Here is a 14897-nt window from a genome sequence, read left to right on the forward strand (position 1 = left end):
TCCAGAAAGGCCCGTACAGGACCTGCAACATGCGGTCGTGCATTATCCTGCTGAAATGAAGGGCTTCGCAGGGATCGAATGTAGGGTAGAACCACGGGTCGTAATACATCTGAAATGTAACGTCAATGGGAACAAGAGATGACCGAGACGTGTCACCAATGGCACCCCGTACCATTACGCCGGGTGATACACCAGTGTGGCGATGACGAGTACACGCTTTCAATGTGCATTCACCGCGATGTCGCCAAACACAGATGTGACCGTCATGATACTGTGAACAGAACCTCGATTCATCCGAAAAAATGACGTTTTGCCTTTCGTGCACCCAGGTTCGTCGTTGAGTGCACCATCGCAGGCGCTCCTATCTGTGATTGAGCGTCAAGGGTAACTGCAGCCATGGTCTCAGAGCTGATAGTCTATGCTGCTGCAAGCGTCGTCGAACTGTTCGTGCAGATGGTTGTTGTCTTACAAACGTCCCCATCTGTTGACTCAGGGATCGAGACGTGACTGCACGATCCGTTACAGCCATGCGGATAAGATGCCTGTCGTCTCGACTGCTAGTGATACGAGGCCGTTGGAATCCGGCACGGCGTTCCGTATTACCCTCCTGAACCCACCGATTCCATATTCTGCTAACAGTCATTGGATCTTGACCAACGCGAGCAGTAATGTCGCGATACGATAAACCGGAATCGCGGAGGCTACAATACGACCATTATCAAAGTCGGAAAGGTGATGGTACGCATTTCTCCTCCTTACACGAGGCATCACAACAACGTTTCACCAGGCAACGCCGGTCAACTGCTGTTTGTATATGAGAAATCGGTTGGAAACTTTCCTCATGTCAGCATGTTGTAGGCGTCGCCACCGGCGCCAACCTTGTGTGAATGCTCTGAAAAGCTAATCATTTGCATATCACATCATCTTCTTCCTGTCGGTTAAATTTCGCGGCTGTAGCACGTCATCTTCGTGGTGTAGCAATTTTAATTGGCAGTAGTATAGTTTCAAGCGTAGGTGTGTGACGTTCATCCTCTTCCCCTTAGGACCGGTTGTCAGAAACTGACGACGTAGAAAGGCGTCGGCACTCATCCCTGGTGCCGCCAGTGCGGGAAGGAAATGCTGTGAGTGGGAGGCAGCGGCAGCGTGCCGTCTCCGTTCGGCCGCGCCGTGATGTGGGGCTCTCATTACCATGGCCGCCTCATAAAGCTGGAGGGCCAGGGGGGCGTGGCGCGGCGAGGGCCAGGCTTTAGTGACCAATAAAGCTGCCTCCGCGTCCAGTAATGAGGTGCCGCGACCTCCGGAATTTGTCGCTCCGCCAGCGACGAAAAGGAGGCGTGTGGTGGCAGCCACCCAGGGCTCTCCAACATGTAGGCGTCGCAGGTGAAATTGCACGGACGCAGCGCGTAAACGAGCAATGAGATGTTCCGTAGGTGGTGCTGGTGCGCAATTGTTACATCAGGGAGGGACAGACCGCGGCACGAAGGTCGCTTAAGGTCAAAAATTGATCTTGTGGTGGGGCCTGCTCGTCACTTTTTCTTCTTGTATTTTTTTTTTCTTTTCGTTTCACAGATTCCTAGATATATTTACAAACTCTTTTATCATTTTATCGGAAAACGCAACAGAAAATGTGCAGCTTTCCTAATGGACAAAAAAAGATAATGAGACACTGCGAGTTAAATTTGATGAAGTAATTGCGCTGAATTTCTGTTGAGTCGACAGGAAGTGTTTTCAGGTTGTTGATAGGTATTGTGCTAAAGAACGCTAGCCGCTTTGGGTCATCTTACAAATGTGAACAGTTTTCTTCCCAAATGAACATTAACGAATAAAATGCTGACACTCCTCGACAAATCACCATTTAGAGTCAGTTTAGCCTCAGATTTGCACTTATAAACGACAAATATTGATCCAAACATCAAAGCATGTTTCACACCCAACTATATAAATAAAGTTTCTGGTACAATACATATGTGCAACTATACAGGGTGCTCCATTGATAGTGACCGGGCCAAATATCTCATGAAATAACCATCAAACGAGAAAACTACAAAGAACGAAGCTCGTCTAGCTTGAAGGGGGAAACCAGATGGCGCTATGGTTCGCCCGCTAGATGACGCTGCCGTAGGTCAAACGGATATCAATCGCGTTTTTTTTGTTTTTTGTTTTAAATAGGAACCCCCATATTACATATTCATGTAGTACGTAAGGAAATAGGAATGTTTTAGTTGGTCCACTTTTTTCGCTTTGCGATAGATGGCGCTGTAATAGTGACAAACGTATAAGTACGTGGTATCACGTAACATTCCGCCAGTGAGGACGGTATTTGCTTCGTGATACATTACCCATGTTAAAATCCACCGTTTACCGATTGCGGAAAAGGTCGATATCGTGTTTATGGATGGCTATTGTGATCAAAATGCCCAACGGGCGTGTGCTATGTATGCTGCTCGGTATCCTGGACGACATCAACCAAGTGCCCGGACCGTTCGCCGGATAGTTACGTTATTTAAGGAAACAGGAAGTGTTCAGCCACATGTGAAACGTCAACCACGACCTGCAACAAATGATGATGCCCAAGTACGTGTTTTAGTTGCTGTCGCGGCTAATCCGCACATCAGTGGCAGACAAACTGCGTGAGAATCTGAATATCAAAAACGTCGGTGTTGAGAATGGTACATAAACATCGATTGCACCCGTATCATATTTATATGCACCAGGAATTGCATGGCGATGACTTTGAACGTCGTGTACAGTTCTGCCACTGGGGTCAAGAGAAATTATGGCACGATTACAGATTTTTTGCACGCGTTTTATTTAGCGACGAAGCGTCATTAACCAACAACGGTAACGTAAACCGGCATAATATGCACTACTTGGCAACGGAAAATCCACGATGGCTGCGACAAGTAGAACATCAGCGACCTTGGCGGGTTAACGTATGGTGTCGAATTATGAGAGGAAGGATAAATGGCCCCCATTTTATCGATGGCCATCAAAACGGTGCAATGTATGCTGATTTGCTACGTAATGTTCTACAGATGTTACCACAAGATGTTTCACTGCATGACAGAATGGCGAAGCACTTCCAACATGATAGATGTCCGGCACATAGCTCGGGTGCGGTTGAAGTGGTATTGAATAGCATATTTCATGAAAGGTGGATTGGTCCTCGAAGCAACATACCATGGCCCGCACGTTCACCGGATCTGACGTCCCCGGATTTCTTTCTGTGGGGGAAAGTTAAAGAATATTTCCTATCGTGATTCACCGACAACGCCTGACAACACGCGTCAGCGCATTGTCAATGCATGTGCGAACATTACGAAAGGCGAACTACTCGCTGTTGAGAGGAATGTCGTTACACGTATTGCCAATTGCATTGAGGTTGACGGACATCATTTTGAGCATTTATTGCATTAATGTGGTATTTACAGGTAATCACGTTATGCGATCTCAAACATGATAAGTTCAAAAAGGTACATGTATCACATTGGAACAACCGAAGTAAAATGTTCAAACGTACCTACGTTCTGTATTTTAATTTTAAAAACTACCTCTTCGAACTGTTTGTCTAACATTATGAGCCATATGTTTGTGACTATTACAGCGGCATCGATCACAAAGCGGAAAACGTGGTCCTACTAAAACTTTCATATTTCTTCATGTACTTCACGAATACGTAATAAAAATGGGGCTTCCTATTTGAAAAAACGCAGTTGATATCCGTTTGACCTATGGCAGCGCCATCTAGCGGGCCAACCATAGCCCCATCTGGTTTCCCGCTTCAAGCTAGACAAGTTTCGTACCTTGTAGTTTTTTCGTTTGACGCTTATTTCGTGAGATATTTGGCCCGGTCACCATCAATGGACCACCCTGTATTTGTTAAATGAACTAAGTGTTCATGAAACGAGACCTGTGAATACCACACGCAGCATTTTCATACTCTCTCACTCACTACATGGAGGCTACCACTCTTACAGAAAAAATGATCATGACCTTTCTTACGGAAATGTAACGTAGCCAAATTTTGTACTTCGATACACTTTCGCTAGAGGTCATAGTTTCCGCATTAATAAAAAACTATGAAAATGATCTTCGAACCCCTTTTTGTTGGCTAACTCGGGAAACGTGGCCTCCAGTGAAAACGTATCCCAGGACAATGTGTTACTACGTTACATTTCATACAAAATGTCCTCCTCTGTTTTCTTTTTATTTTATTTCTTTTGTTTTAGGACCAATAGTTGGCCTTTAGTGAATGAGGGAATATGAAAATACCACACATGCTTTTTGAAGACGTTGCGAGCTGCATAAATCTCTTAGGTACGGCAACTATGTCATACAATGAAGCGCCAAAGAAACTGGTATAGCCATGTGTATTGATATACAGAGATATGTAATCAGGCAGAAGACGGCTCTGTGGTCGGCGACGCCTATATGAGACAACAAGTGTCTGGCGCAGTTATTGGATCGGTTACTGCTGCTACAGCGGCAGGTTATCAAGATTTAAGTGAGTTGGAACGTGGTGGTATAGTCAGCGCACGAGCGATAGGGCACAGCATATCCGAGGTAGCGAGGTTCAAAAATGGTTCACATGGCTCTGAGCACTATGGGACATAACATCTGAGGTCATCAGTCCCCTAGAACTTAGAGCTACTTAAACCTAACTAACTTAAGGACATAACATACATCCATGCTGGAGGCAGGATTCGAACCTGCGACGTAGCGGTCGCGCGGTTCCAGACTGAAGCGCCTAGAACCGCTCGGCCACTTCGGCCGGCACACACATCCATGCTCGAGGCAGGATTCGAACCCGCGACCATAGTTGTCGCGCGGTTCCAGACTGAAACGCCTGGAACCACTCGACCACAGCGGCCGGCCAGCTAGTGAGGAAGTGACCATTTTCCCGTACAACAATCTTACGAGTGTACTGTGAATATCAGGAATCCGGTAAAAATCAGATCACCGACATCGCTGAGGCCGGTAAAAGATCCGGCAAGAACGGGGCCAACGACGACTGAAGAGAATCATTCAACCTATCAGAAGTGCAACTTTTCCACAGATTGCTGCAGATTTCAATGCTGGACCATCAACGGAACATCATCGATATGGTCATTCCGACCCGAACGCCCACTCGTGTACTCTTTATGACTGTACCATATAGTTAAGGCTCACCGGCCACTTGACCATCTTCTTCTGTGCGAATGCACAAACAGTGGCTAAATGGCTCCAAGCACTATGTGACTTAACTTCTGAGGTCATCAGTCCCCTAGAACTTAGAACTACTTAAACCTAACTAACCTAAGGACATCACACACATCCAAGCCCGAGGCAGGATTCGAACCTGCGACCGTAGCAGTCCCGCGGTTCCGGACTGAGTGCCTAGAACCGAGAGACCACCGCGGCCGGCTGCACAAACAGTGCCCGAACTCGTACGGGAATCGGCAACGCGCCGCGGGTAATTAGTATAATGGGCGGGGGCACTACGAATGTAGTGCGCGACAATACGTTGAGAATGTGGGTTTCGCGGGAGGCGTGTCAGAGATAAATCGCTGCAGTCGCCGTATCGTCTGTGTCCTCGGTGGCTCAGATGGATAGAGCGTCTGCCATGTAAGCAGGAGATCCCAGGTTCGAGTCCCGGTCGGGGCACACATTTCCATCTATCCCCGTTGACGTATGTTAACGCCTGTAAGCAGTTAATGGTGTTCATTTCATTGTAAAAAGCTTTACGCCTCCTCTGGGCCGGCGAACACCGACATTGGACTGGAAACACGTTGCGCGGTGGAGCTGGTTTCAGATTGTATAGAGACGTTGGACATGGACATGTTGGGGTACGGAGACAACCTCATGAATCCATGGAACCTGCTTGTCAGCAGGGGAATGTTCAAGCTGGTGGAGGCTCTGTAATGGTGTGAGGCGTTACGTGTGTGACAGGTGACATGTACTTAAGCTCCCTGTCTAATCACCTGCATCCATTCATGTCCATTGTGCATTCCGACAGACATGCACAATTCCAGCAGGACAATGCGACGCCCCCCCCCCCCCCCCCAACTCCAGAATTTCTACAGAGTGGCTCCAGGAACACCCTTCTGAGTTTAAAGACTTCCGCTGGCCACCAAACTTCGCTGACATGAACATTATTCTGAAGAGCTATCGAGCCCCCCGCACTCTTATGGACTTATGGACAGCCTGCAGCATTCATGGTGTCCACTGCCTCCAGCACTGCTTCCGACATACGTCGAGTCCATGTCACGTCGTGCTGCGGCATTTTTGCGTGCTCGCGGGGGTCCTACACGATACTGGACAGGTGTACCATATTTTTTCTCTTCAGTATATATAGGGTGTCCCTCCTAAGAGTCGTCAGGAGCATTTTCTCTGGTGTTTCGATAGATATTTGCAATTCCTGTTCTGCAACGTTTAGCTGAAGTCAACCCAAACAAATGTTGCTCATTACGTGTTTCAAGTGACGCCCAGTATTTACGAGAAGCGTCAGTTTGTTTTACGTTACAAACGAAACAACTTTTAATGTGAAATTTTACGTTCCCATTCGACAGTGCAACTTGAGTCTAGCACGATCTTCCTCTTACGGTTATGTGTTAAAAGGGACAGTAATGCACACAGTAATCAATATTCCATGATTTGAAGCAACGGCCTGGCTCGCTATGAATACCACTGTCATGCAGAAGCACCGCACAGTCGCTGCTACAGTACAGATTACACTTCGAGCTTTACCGATCCCGTTAATACACACCGATAAAAAAGAATAACGCCGAATTTGATTTAGGCTAATTGGGGACCCCTCTATTGGATGGGATCCTAAAATTCCACTTTCAAAATCATTTTGTTTGTGATAGAAAATAAACCAACGCTTTACGTCGGTGAACCCTGAATTTACTTTAAACACTTTTTCTTAAGAATTTACTTTAATTACTAGCGATTCATCAAGAATGTTAACACATTTAATCAGACTATGTGAGCGTGGAAGTAGTTGCCAGTAGGTAACTGATGAAAAGAAATCAAATTTCGTTCAACAAATGGAAATTTTAGTCCTAAAAGCGCTTCTTTTTATACATATTTAAAATTATAATCAGAAAGCAACCTCTACATATCAAGTTACAATTTATGCAGAGCCAGAAAGAACAAATTTTTGACAGTATGAGCTTTCGGGCTGAGAACCTTGCCGCTCCCTTTTGACACGACCGTAGTCACGACCGCTCACAACAACCTCTGAAAGACTACACTGGTGCATATCTGCAACACACCAGATTACTTTAAACTAAAAATTTTAACAACTCACACAAGCACATTAACTATGCACCCCGTAGGAGGAATGGAAATGATACAATACACTTACATTAAAAGATTGACTTTCCACCGAAAGTGCAACTTGATTTAAAAAAAAAAAAAAAAAAGTCTTATGGTGGAAGGGTGGCAACATTATGTACTAAAATGACCATTTCAATAAAAACCCATGAAATGCAGTCTTACATAAAATATAAAAGGTTGGCCAGACATGCTCTACAGTACACATATTCCACCTCTCAAGATGATGGACAAGATAAAATCATATTTCAGGCATTCGGCCGTTACACTTCAAGGAATAAATTCGTTGACACCAAATCCGACAAACATGACAGAGGCAGCTATTAACGTACGACAGACAGACAGACACTAACCGCCTAACAAATGCGGACGGGAGACATACGAGCAAGCTGGGGACGAGAGACTGATCAAGAAAACAAGTAGAATTTAACAAGTAAATGAAACATATCACGAATCGCCGTCCCACGGCGTCGCAGCTCGCAGCGGCCAGACCGATGTCGTGCGTTGGGTCCTGTTGCTCTCGTGTCGGTCGCGAAGCCACTACCCCTCACCATACGGCGCGGGCCACTGGACTCACGTGGCGACCTCACATGCGCCGACGCTCAAGACGGACAAGTCGTCTTGTGTTCCAGTGCGCGACCGACCAACCGATCGATCCAACCGCCAATGACCATTGGCTAAACAAACTCGAGCAGACTGGCGGCCTAACACATACTAGCACTCCGGACGACAGACAGATACTGACTGCCCCACACTGACGCGGCTGACCAACTGACCAGACTCCTCTGAGCGAGTTTTTTTTTTTATTTTATTGATTTTAAATTCCCCCCCGAAACGGGCGGGCTGGCAGCAGCTTAGTACGCTGCTCTACAGCCTACAGACTTTTTTAAAAAACGGAAGAAGAAACAAGAAAAACAGGCGATAAAACGGTGACTTAAAGTGTAAAAATGGCGGAAAAATGCGAAAGTTAAAACAGAGAGCAAAAAGGGTTGGCGATGTTAATAAAAGACGCAGGAATCAGACAAGTAACATAGTAGACACACAATTAAAAAACATGGCGACAGTCTGGTTTCTGTTCGCAAGAGATAAAACAATCACACCCAGCGACAGTATGATGGCCGTTCGCAACACTTCCCAACAGATACAATACAGAACACCCACTGTAAAGCACTCACTGTAAAACACTGCACGAAAATGGCGGCTCAAAGATGACACTCCCGAGCCAAGGCAGATGGGGGAGGGGGGGGGGTGGACCTGGAGGAGGGGGAAAAATAAGGAGGGAGGAGAGGAAAAAACGAAAAGGGGGGGAGGTCTGAGCGAGCTCATAGCGCCCCTTAAATGCACTTGAACAGGCTACCTTTCCCCTTTCCCACCAGAGGGAGACAACAAAGCTGCAATAGCCACGGCGGCGCCTCTGCCAGAAACGGAGGGCGACTGCTTTACACTACGCGCTGCGGCGCGCTCTTCAAAACGGAAAATTTTACCACGGCTCAGTCGGCTGTGGGCGTCGTATGAAGGACGTGATGAACAGGATATATCTATGCTGACTCCAGGTACACGCTGTAAAAAAGAAACTGCTAATATCTGCTGGAACACCGGTGAAAATGCGACTGACGATCTGTGGCAGAGTTACCAGTATACACATTTGCTTGCGTACTTTGTAGTCACAGTACCGTGAGGCGTTTGCTGAATTCAGTACTAGGAAGATGTATGTCCCTCAGTTATATGAATTGTCGTGCCAACTGGAGGTAGGATTCGGAGCTACAAGCAACGAATACGGCGCAAGTGTCGGTGAGAGCGAAGCAGAGATGCAGGCGAATTCCGAGAAATGTGTAAATGGAATCCTTCACGTTCATGTATTACATAGTTAAATTTCCTTATTTGCGTGTTACGTGGGTTGTATTTCGCGGCAACTTGGCACGATGTGGAACTTATATACCAACATTCGTAATAAATACGGGGTGTTCAAAAAGTCTCTGCGAAGTGCCGTATGATTGTTCGCCTGCCTGGCTTACTTCCCAACATTCCACTGTTTCGTTTATCTCAGTCAGCGTCAGTAATATAGTTGTGTGTGTCGATAGGTGTTGACGTGAACGTTTAAGTTTAGTTCCTTTGTTCGTTTTTTTTGGTCACTGTTAAAATGCTAAACACTGAACAACAAGTGTTCAAAGCTGGTGGTAAATACACAGTTTCAGTTCGTCAAACATTTAATTCAGTTTTCCCGGAGACAAGACTCCCACATTGCGATACTGTGCGAGATTTCGAAGTACGGGTTCAGTGACAGATGCACCGAGAAGTGGTCGTCCTAGCGTTTTGTCTGAGGATAAACTACTCGATATTTCGGATCAAATGTACATGAGTCCGAACAAGTCAGTAAGAAAACTCGCCCAGGAAACGATGTTAGTTTAGGAACGGCCCACACAGCTGTAAGGATAAAATTAGAACTTTTCTCATACAAAGTGGTAACACGCCTCGTAATTACTGCGGCATACGACACGCGCGGCTACAATTACACGATCCTGCGAAGAGACTTCTTGAACACCCCGTATTTCGCGACAACACGGCACTATGTGGAACTTACAAACTAACATGAGTAATAAATATATGTGTATACAGATAGACGTAAGAAACTTCCTTACTCTCGAGTTTCGTACAGTTTTAGTTACTTTTCAGCAAGTTATATCAATAAATTACAATTTTTTAAACAGAGCATCATTTTTTCAATCAATTAGCTTAACTAACTGCAAGCCAGTTTAAACAAGCTATAGGTAACAAGCTGGCAAGATTCAGTTTTAGGGATTGATGTAGCATGTTGTACTTTATTGGCTGTGTTTAGAGGGACATTCTGACAGCAAAATGGCCATCTAAGAGTGGTGCGACCTGAGGACGAGACGTACGGTTGCGAATGTCGTGGAGCGACAAGCACCCTCGCTGCAACGTATTAAGTCATGTTGGGCTAGAATGCAGAACACATCCTTACGCTTTTGAGTACAAGTCACATGGTTTCGACGCCATGATCCTCGTGAATCGTCGACACGGCTGCCCGATTTAACCAAAACTTCAAATGATCTCCAGCAGTGTATTTAGGAAAATGGGCATTCGTTTAAACGCCTGAATTAAATCAACATTGCTACACCAAACTATCCGTATGAGCACAGGTAGTTGCGTAGAAAATGTTGCATTCACCCTCAAAATTTTGAACATTTTTGGTTGAAATTCATGAAAATTTGATACAACTTCGTCCTTATGCATTTAATTTAGATAGATCTATCTAATTAAGAGCTCTGTATTTAAAAGCCTAGAGGTAATTTTTCTACCGTGACGTTTCTTACGTTTCACTATTTAAATCAATATCCGTCTCACGTATTAATTTGTTACCTGATGTGGAAACACGTTACCCGACGTACCGTGTGATATAATTTTCTCTGTGAAAAGTTGGCTACAGGCTGGCCATTTACATGGCAGGTTTTTTTTTTTCATACTTACCCTACAGCAAAAATCTTCTCTTGTGATGATACAACACATTCAAATAAATAATATGAAATCTTCTTGAAAACAAAAGAGTTCAATTCGCTTTTGAAACTCTTATTATTTGCTAGCACCTTTAATTTACGAGGAAAGTGATCAAATACATCCACACAGCATGGGAAGAACTGTAACTTGAAAAATGTCGTTTTAGAAATGTTCGCTTATGTCTTTAAAAGGCATACTCAAAAACACCGCTCTAAGGATTCCAGGCATAAAGCCAGATGCAGTAATTACTACCGGCCGGCACGAACCACAACTGACTGAACGCAGGAGGACCAAAATTTGCATAGTCTACAGACGGAGGAGACCAGCATAGACGGGAACTCAAAGCACCGTTCCCGCCAGTTCGCCGTAACTGCTTGCAGCACGCCGCCGTGGCAGATTCGCCTCCTCCAGCTTTGCAGCAGTTGGCCGCCCTGGTGTTGGCGGAGCTCTTCTACATTGCAGATGAGGAGACGTCAAAGTGCAGATGGCAGCACCGATCAGAACAAAGAACCACACGGCACACGCTTCTCGCTTCAGTAATTCAAAAAGTATGCCTTTTCTGATGACTGTAGATGCTTCCGTGTCCTGCTTTTGTGTATTTTATAACTCAGACCACATCTAAGTAAAAGGACCAATATTGGCAACATTTAAGCTTACGAGAGTCGCTAGTCCTGCGTAAAACTAAAGTTATCATTTATAGCCTATATCACAGAGAGGTAAAGAAGATTAAAATTTGAATATTAAAGCTCGTTCACATGTAATTCCTTCTAGTCTTGTACGTTATACTGCGGACACGACAGTATGAAGAAGTAGATACAGGGAAACGTTTTCCTCTTTGATATTGTTCAAATTACTCTAAGCACTATGGGACTTAACATCTGAGGTCATCAGTCCCCTAGACTTGGAACTACTTAAACCTAACATAACGACATCACATACATCCATGCCCGGGGCCGGTATCGAACCTGCGGCCGTAGCAGCAGCGCAGTTCCGGGATGAAGCGCCTAGAACCGCTCGGCCACAGTGGCCGGCTTTGATGTTGTAATGTAATGAATTTGCCTATGGAACAACACATAAGGCTTTTGTTTTAACATGAGAGAATTACGTACTTCGAAAACGACGAATAGTACGAAAAAATGTTCTAGGTTAAAATCAAATATTAGTAAACGGAAATCTTTCCGTGCTACAACTGCCCACCTCCTACTCAAACTTTCTTGCGTGTGCGGGGTAAACTTCGTACTTTCAAATGGAAGCTTCCCATTCATGTTGCATATTCAATTCTGTGCTAAAAAATACGTACGGTTTACTCAAACCATTGTTTCTCATACGTGGTAGATGACGCTACAATCGACAACTACCAAGTTTCTCTGTGTTTGTAATTAAGAACCAATGAATTTGAATCACGTTTCATTTTGGATGTCAGTGTAAACCTCAGCGATCAAACGATTGATACTGACGTTCACATCCTACTTGAGTCTTGCAAATATGACTGTACTCTACAAATCATATGGCTAGACACCGATATTTCTGTCAAATTATCTAAATGTATGCTAAAGCAGTTCTCTGTTCTCTAACAGGCTGACTGTCGTTAGTCTGGAAAAAATTGGTTCAAATGACTCTGAGCACTATGGGACTTAACACCTGTGGTCATCAGTCCCCTAGAACATACAACTACTTACACCTAACTAACCTAAGGACGTCACACACATCCATACCCGAGGCAGGATTCGAACCTGCGACCGTAGCGATCAAGCGGTTCCAGACTGAAGCGCCTAGAACCGCACGGCCACACCGGCCTGTGTTTCCGCAAACCATCGAGATGTTTGTTTTCGGCGGCCGCCCTCGGACACCACCATCAGTCTGACTGATTTCGGTGAGTGTTTCCATCCGAGCGCCGTAACTCCCGCACTGGCCGCTACGCGGCTACCGGTGACGAGACATAATCATAAAATCAAATCAAATGTCCATGGAGTGATAATGACAAGAGCACTTTGGTTGTTTGATGAGCCACATAAGTAAAAATCACACGATGTTAACTTCGGAAACTTTGGGGGCCAAAAGCCTCCAATGACGAGTCTTTCTTCAAGGAACCGGTTGGTGATATGAGCCATACTTAAGTTGGGCGTGTGAGCAGTTGCTCCATCTAGTTGGAATACTGCATAAAGCTTCTCTGCGTTTTTGTCCCCGGCCGCTTCGGGGATTTTCTTCGCCGGAGACTGAGTGTTTGTGTTGCTCTCATCATTTCATTGTCATTTGGGAAAGTGGCGAGACTGGACAGAGAAAAGATCGGGAATTTGTACGGGCGCTGATAACCACACAGTTGAGCGCCTCACAAACCAAATACCATCATCATATTCTCTGCGTTTGTTAACTGTGCACAGAAAGACTCAAAGATCTCTAGGAATCTGGCACTGTTTAAACAGTAACTGAAAATCTGAGCCAATAATGCGCATGCCAGACAATTCGCACCAGAAACCTATCTATTCTGAGTGGAGAGGTTCTTCATGAAGAAAATGTTGGTCGTCCTGCGACCAGTATCTGGAATTCTGGGAGTTTACATAATCTGACAAATGATACCAGCCTCATCCGACATGAAGTAAAGCAAGAGGTCCCAGTAACAGTTAGCGATTGGTGTTAACAGCCAGTTAGCTATTGATGTTAACAACCAGTTACAGTAATGAACTGTCTTTTTTCTGATCCTCCAATATCAACTCTCTGTCTACAGTTCCTGACGTCGTCACTGTCGGTCGCCTATACCTCTGCACATTCTGAACCATCCCTACACCTCTCAATTTCATATACAGATCTTTAAAGTGCTGGTTGTGGCGAGTTTCCTATCAGGATACCTCTCTTGAAACATTTCTTTGCATTCCTTGGTGGAGCCTGTCGTTATGTAACTCTCCACAATAATCAGTTCAGTGTTGTAATGAAAACTGCCCCATTGTTGTAACAACTCAACAGTACGAGCTTCTCACAACAACTGACGCACGAACACACAGCTGCACTCAACTATTCGATAAAATGTAGTGTAGCCAACTTCCGAGACAGTGTTGCCACCTCACAAGCAGTCCGACTCGAGATGATTAACCGGTACGTGAGGAGTACCAGTTTTATGTCGGACATCGTGTGTAAGATTTGTGACGGGTTACGGTCGGTGCCAGTGCCTTATCTTAAAGTTTCCTGCGAAGATACTTTTCAACAAGATAACGCAAGACCGTACGTTTCTTGCGGGCTGCTAACCTATCTGGGAACAGATGCTGCTAGAGTGTTGCCCCGGCCACCTCGATCTCCAGACCTCTCAGCCACTGAAAATATCTAGTTATGAAACTTCCTGGCAGATTAAAACTGTGTGCCCGACCGAGACTCGAACTCGGGACCTTTGCCTTTCGCGGGCCAGTGCTCTACCAACTGAGCTACCGAAGCACGACTCACGCCCGGTACTCACAGCTTTACTTCTGCCAGTACCTCGTCTCCTACCTTCCAAACTTTACAGAAGCTCTCCTGCGAACCTTGCAGAACTAGCACTCCTGAAAGAAAGGATATTGCGGAGACATGGCTTAGCCACAGCCTGGGCGATGTTTCCAGAATGAGATTTTCACTCTGCAGCGGAGTGTGCGCTGATATGAAACTTCCTGGCAGATTAAAACTGTGTGCCCGACCGAGACTCGAACTCGGGACCTTTGCCTTTCGCAGGCAAGTGCTCTACCAACTTTTTTTTTTTTTTTTTTTTTTTCTCTACCAACTTTTTTTTTTTTTTTTTTTTTAACAAATAAAAACCTCTTGGGTATGAAAATAAAAGACGACGTTCTTCATAAATAACACAATATCCTTTGAAAACGTAAAACATAAAAGGTAGCTATATTTCCGCAACGGCCTTCTTTTGTATTTTTTTTGTAACATAAATGAGTGTACAGTCTCACCATCAGCACCATTTCTTTTTTTTATTTTATTTTATTTTTTTTTATTTTTATTTTTATTTTTTTTTTTTTTTGGAGCACAAGAGAAAGAAAACAAATAGGCTGCAGATAGAGAGCTAGTTGTGAAAGGGATAAACATGTGTAAGGAGA

This window comes from Schistocerca piceifrons, chromosome 8 (genome assembly GCF_021461385.2).
Source record: "Schistocerca piceifrons isolate TAMUIC-IGC-003096 chromosome 8, iqSchPice1.1, whole genome shotgun sequence".
Taxonomy (NCBI): domain Eukaryota; kingdom Metazoa; phylum Arthropoda; class Insecta; order Orthoptera; family Acrididae; genus Schistocerca; species Schistocerca piceifrons.